Consider the following 6,096-nt stretch of genomic DNA (forward strand, 5'->3'; position numbering starts at 1 on the left):
CCTCCTTTAAATGGAGCAGATTGTTATGTGGTATAACTACCTGGTTATCATTGTCTCCCTCAATGGTGGTTTCAGATTAGACAGTAAACTCTTTAGGGACAGGGTACCAAGCCTTTTTATATGGCTGCACAGCTCCTATCACCAGAGTGCTGTGATCCTGTCTGGGGTTTCTGAGTGCTGCAGTAATGGTCAGAACACTGCATTAATTATTATTAACCATAAATATATCATTGCTTAGCTTGTAAGCTCTTTGGAACAGAGACAGTCTTTTATTATATGTTTGCACCGCGACTACTGCAACAGGGCCCCCGCTCCATGGTTAGGGGTACTGAAGTACAATATTTATTAAGGTATAGGGATATTTGGGAGTTTTACAGCTGGTGTAGGCTCCTACCAACCAAAAAACCATGAGCCATTGTCCTGACATAGTATTTAATCTTCAAAGCACTTCAGAAAGATTTTAATTTCTTTGCGTTTGACTAATTAACAATGTACAGAATGCCTATGAACTAGATACATATTAGCATTCTTTCTTAGACAGCTTGTAGAAGAAAGATTGGATTTCAAAGATAAGATGGGGGCGGGGGGAGAGAAGATATAGATCACATCCTGTTCTCATAAATTATGTCTCTCTTTTAAAAATTTGTTTAAATGCCCACCAGGGCTGAGCAGGTGTAGAACTGCCAAGGCACCAAGAGGTTTCCTGTCTAGCTATTTTAAATGCAGCATCTTCCATTGAAGAGCAATGACTTCACCCACTTCTCCAACTAGTGCTCAACAGCTGTACATTATGATGAAAGCTGGAAGGAACACAGCTGTATATCTAGTGCAGCTCCTGCTTCCTCCATCTCTGTAATATCACAGACCCAAGAAGTTCTTTTGTGTCCTAAAAAAACCAAGCCAAAAACAAAAACAAACAACCACTCAGTGGAACAATACCCCATGTTTTCCCTCCAAAATACAAGCTTAATAATAATTTTTCCTTGGAATTTAATGAAGACCCTCTTCTGACCCATAATATGGTACAAATATTCTGGAAGAGCAGCATTTCCTAAAGGAAGGGTGTAACAGGGTGGCCTACTGGACAGGCTGCCAGGCTGGGACTCCATAGACTTGAATTCATTCATTACTAGGCAATGAAAACTGCACTGGCTTGTCTTGCTATGCAGTATTTCCCTCTGCTGGTTGGAATGTCAGCTCTGCTCAAGAGTCTTCCCACCCAGCCTCCTGAGCTAGCAGATTCAAGCAGTTATATCCAGCAGAACCAGGGTTTGTCCAGTACAACTTGGAGGGCTGGTTAGCATCTTTCATCAACCATTCAGGAGAGAAACCTGCATATGGATCTCAAGGAAGTCTACGCACAGAAAGAACTGCAGGTAGGATACTATATATGGCAGTCGTGAGACCATTGTTGGAATGCTACGTCCGAATTCGCTGTCCACACTTTAAAAAGGATGTGGACAAACTGGAAAGGGTTCAGCAAGAGGCTACCAGAATGAGTCAAGGACTTGAAAACCCCACTCACAAAAACCATAGATTTGCCTTATGGAAAAGGTGAAGAAATAGCTTGGCTGTAGAAATAGCTTCATAGACTCGTCAGTCTATGAAGCGAGACAGATTCAGACTAGAAATAAGGCACTTAGGGAGCATAATTAGCCTTTGGAAGAGTTGCAGTGGATTCTCCATTACGTGAAGTCTTTAAAGCAAAATTGAATGTCTTTCCACAGTGCGTACCCCAGCCCTCTCAGGAGTCATAGGCTGGATGCAGGAACTGCTTGGTGAAATTGTCGGACCTATGCAGAAAGTCAGCCTCTGATCGCAATGGTGCCAAGGCACGGACTTCATGGGTGCTCTGGGGCTGGGGAGAAATTAGTGGGTGCTGAGCACCCACTGGTAGCCAAACACCCCCCTCTTCTACCTCTCTCCCCCCACCCACACCTCTGACCTGCTCATGGCCCTGCTGACCATCTCTTTCCCACTCTTCAGCTGTCTGTGATGCTGCAGATTTGCAGCATTCAGGAAGATTGGGGCGGGGGGGGGGGGGGGGGGAAGAAGGGGGCAGGGAAGGAGGAGTAGGAGCAGGGACTGATTATACTTGGGCGAGGAGGCATGGGTGGAGTGAGAACTGGTCCCAGGGTAAGGGGAGGTGGCTTGAGCACTCCCTGCAGCTGGGTGGGAAGTTAGACTGACCAGAAGGCATAGGTGCTATGAAGCTATGTTTCTATGAACCCATAGCATTAAGATTCCCTGTGTATTTCATGTTAACACAAACCTGAGGGGAAAGAAGCCAAGGAATTGCATGCATGGGAGCGGAAAGGATTATTGCTCAGGGGCACAACATGTGGTGGGGAGGGGGGAGAGAAGAGGTTGCTCCGTGCTCCTGGACAAGAGGGGTGCGGGTGGGACAGCCAACCTTACCACCACCCAGACTGAGTAGCACTGCCCCCCTCTCCCCGCCTTTTAGAATAGCTGGCCCTCATCCAAAGCAAACCTCCCCTGAGGTTCTAACATGTTCAGCTAATTTTTTGAAAAGAGCAGGCCAGATCCCCAGCTGCTTTGCATCAATGTTTTTGACTTGCTTTGAATGTCTCCACACTTCCTAGTTGCATCGGGGAGTGGAAGTGGCATTGGCAAACACCAGGAGGCTGTTTTCTCAGTACGTAAGCTTGGCAAGCACCCAAATTCATCACCAAAACTCCATGCAAACCACAGGGCAGGTAATAGGGAGCCAGGAGCCGTTAGCGATAGCAAGGGCTTTCTGGGAGCAGGGGAATGAATGTTACTACATTTCAGGCCTGGCTGGAAGTAGCCACTATTATAATCTTCATGAGAAGAGCTGGCCTGACTCAATACCCACTGAAGTCAATGGGAATACACCATGGACTTCCATGGGAACAGAAACATGCTAATGAGGACATGCTAAGGGCCTTAACTTGCTCCTGTTGAAACCAACGGCAAAACTTCCACCGATTTCAATGAAAGCACAAGCAGAATCAAGGACCCAGTCCATTGCCCACTGAAGTCAATGTACTGATACCGCTGGCTGCAGGACAAGTGAGCCAACAGATTTGCCAGGCCTCTAGGCTAGATGGGACAGGGGGAGAACGCTGAGCTTGTGGAAGGGTGCAGGGCCTGCCCTCAGCACTATCTGGACCATGCCCCTCCCAACACCGTCCAGGGAGTGCCACCCAGGGCTCTGCAGCACGTGTGGGGATCTGGAAGTGATTTATGAGGCCCCAGTCTCTGGTTGCCATGGCAATAGCATGAGGCCTATTTGAAGTGCCAGGCTCCAGTGCAGTTGCCCCCTTTGCACCTTCCCCTGCACCAGGCCCGCCGATAGGAGTGGGGAGGATCAGATCCTAGGGTTGCCAGGTGTCCAGTTTTGAACCAGACAGTCCAGTATTTGAGCTTTCTGTTTGGGAAACAAATTGAGAAAATAGAAATGAGAAAATAGAAGTGTCCAGTATTTTCTAAATAAGATGTAATGTTGATTGTGATGTAATGTCAAGGGTGTCCGCTATTTTTGTTGAAAGCGTCTCAGACTCTAAGGTCAGAAGGGACCATTATGATCATCTAGTCTGACCCCCTGCACAGTGCAGGCCACAGAATCTCACCCACCCTCTCCTAGAATAATCCTCTCACCTATATCTCAAATATTGAAATCCTCAAGTGGTTTAAGGACCCCAAGATGCAGAGAATCCTCCAGCAAGTGATCTGTGCCCCATGCTACAGAGGAAGGCAAAAAACCTCCAGGGCCTCTGCCAATCTATCCTGAAGGTAAATTCCTTCCTGACCCCAAATATGGCGATCAGCTGAAGCCTGAGCATGTGGGCAAGACTCACCAGCCAGACACCCAGGAAAAAGTTCTCTATAGTAACTCTTATCATCCCTCCATTGGCCTATTTATCACTGATAGTGAAAGGTCAATTAGTTGCCAAGATCATGTTATCTCATCAAACCATCCCCTTCAAAAACCCATCTATCTTAATCTTGAAGTCAGATAGGTCTTTTCCACCACTGCTTCCCTTGGAAGGCTGTTCTGGCAACCCTAACAGGTTCTAATAGACTTGCACAAATCAGACGAGCAACCAAACTAGAGATAGGCCGAAGCCTCCAAATACCAAGGATTTCATAAACTTTGGGGCCTCTGGATAAATGAGTTGCTAAAGGGACACTCAGGGAAGGCCAGGCTGTTATAGAGAGGTTAAATGAATTCTTTGCATCTTCATTGCAGAGGCAGAGAGAGACTTGAGTCATTCTTTTTAAATGACAAATCTGAAGTATTGCCCCAGATCAAGGGGTCACTAGAGGCGGTTTTGGAACAAGCTAATAAATTGAACAGTGATCAGTCACCAGGACCAGTGGTATTTACCCAGAGGTCTGAAGGAACTATTTACAGTGGTATGGAGCCTCAGACTTAAACCAGCCTCTGTACGGATTGACTAATGTAACACTGGTTTTAAAAAAAAAAAAAAATTCCAGAGAAGCTCTTGACATTTGCAGGCCAGTAAATCTAACTTTAGTACCAAGAAAATTGGTTGAAATAGTACCAGAATTCTCAGACACACTGTTCTGGGAAAGAATCAACACAGCTTTTGTAAGAGAAAATCATGCCTCACCAATCTGTTGGAATTCTTTGAGGGTTTCAACAAACATGTAGGTAAGGGTGATCCACTGGATAGAGTGAACTTGGACTTTCAGAAATTTTTTAAATAATATCCCTCACCAAAAGCTCATAAGGCACCATACTTTAAGAGGGAAGGTCCTTTAAACAGATGGGTAACTGGTTAAAAGCCAGGAAGCAAAAGCATAGGAATAAGTGATTAGTTTTCACAACAGAGAGATGTAAACAGCTGGGTCCCTAGAGAATCTGCATTGGGCCCTGTGCTACTCAACACACACATAAATAATCTAGAAAAGCAGGTGACTAGTAAAGTAGCAGTATTGGTGGATATTAAATTACTCAAAGGTAGTTAAGTCCAAGGCTGATCACCAAGAGTTACAGAGAGCTCTCACAGAAGTGGGTGACTGGGCAACAAGAATGATATATGAAAGTCACTGTGGACCAGTGCTAAATAAAGCACATTGTAAAAAATCCCACCTATACCTACAGTGGCAAGATAACCAATGGTGGTATGGTAGATCTCATGCTTTTCTTGGAGAGTGGGCTAAGACATCACCTCTTACCCCTGCTCTTGGGGTACCAAGGGCCCTGTAGAAGCCCAGGAGGATGGAAGAGAATAGAAACAGGGAAGGGATCTGGGTGTGAGCCTCAGCCCCTCTCAAGCCCTGCAGATTTCTTACCTTCATTTACTTGGATAGGTTTATCCTCAGTCCTTGATGCTGAGGCATGGTCTCCTATCATCCAAGTCTTTGATCTTTCTGAGCTCATCAACACTCCCTCCAGTTCCAATCCTTTCTTCTTCATCTTTTCACCACTCTGCCTGTAAAGGGATAGGTGGGTGTGGGATTGATTAGGCTCCTGACAGGGCCTTAATTGACTACAGGTGCTTGAATTAACCTGCAGTAGCCTTCCCTAGTCCATAGGGAACCACACCTTAATTAGCCTGCTGTATCATATTAGGTTCCTGGAAGAACCTTAATTGACTACAGGTGTTTCAATTACTCTGTAGTGGCCTTCCCTAATCTACAGGGATCCATGCCTTAATTAGCCCAGGGTTTATATATTTCCCCTTCTGTCACTGCTCCTGGTCCCTGCTGTATTGCAATATAAAATGAAGGGTGTTAAATTAGCTCTTTCTTACCTAGGAAAGATACCTTTGCAAGATATAGCTAGCTCTCTGAAAACATCTTTCCATGTGCAGTGGCAGTCAAAGAAGCTAACAGAATTGTAGGGAACCATTAGGGAAGGGAGAGAGATGAAGACAGAAAATATAATGGCACCCTACAAAGCCATACAATCACTACATGCAGTTCTGGTTGTTCCAGCTCCAAAAAGATATATTAGGAATGTAAAAAGTTCAGAAAAGGGCAACAAATGATTAGATATATGGAGAACCTTCTACATGAGATGAGATTACAAAGACTGGTACTGTTCAGGTTAGAAAAGAGACAGCTAAAGGAGGGGATGTGAAA

General features: G+C 45.3%; 1 long non-coding RNA gene across 1 annotated transcript; it reads right to left on the reverse strand.

The window, feature by feature from the left end:
- Positions 1 to 369: 369 nt before the first annotated feature.
- Positions 370 to 5,511, reverse strand: LOC142826487 (uncharacterized). Its single transcript, XR_012900652.2, has 2 exons — positions 5,305 to 5,511; positions 370 to 886 (listed from the first exon to the last, which is right to left on the reverse strand). It is a non-coding gene; the product is annotated as an uncharacterized LOC142826487 (long non-coding RNA).
- Between the last annotated feature and the right edge of the window lie 585 nt (positions 5,512 to 6,096).

This window comes from Pelodiscus sinensis, chromosome 1, assembly GCF_052426305.1.
Source record: "Pelodiscus sinensis isolate ZL-2025 chromosome 1, ASM5242630v1, whole genome shotgun sequence".
Taxonomy (NCBI): Eukaryota; Metazoa; Chordata; order Testudines; family Trionychidae; genus Pelodiscus; species Pelodiscus sinensis.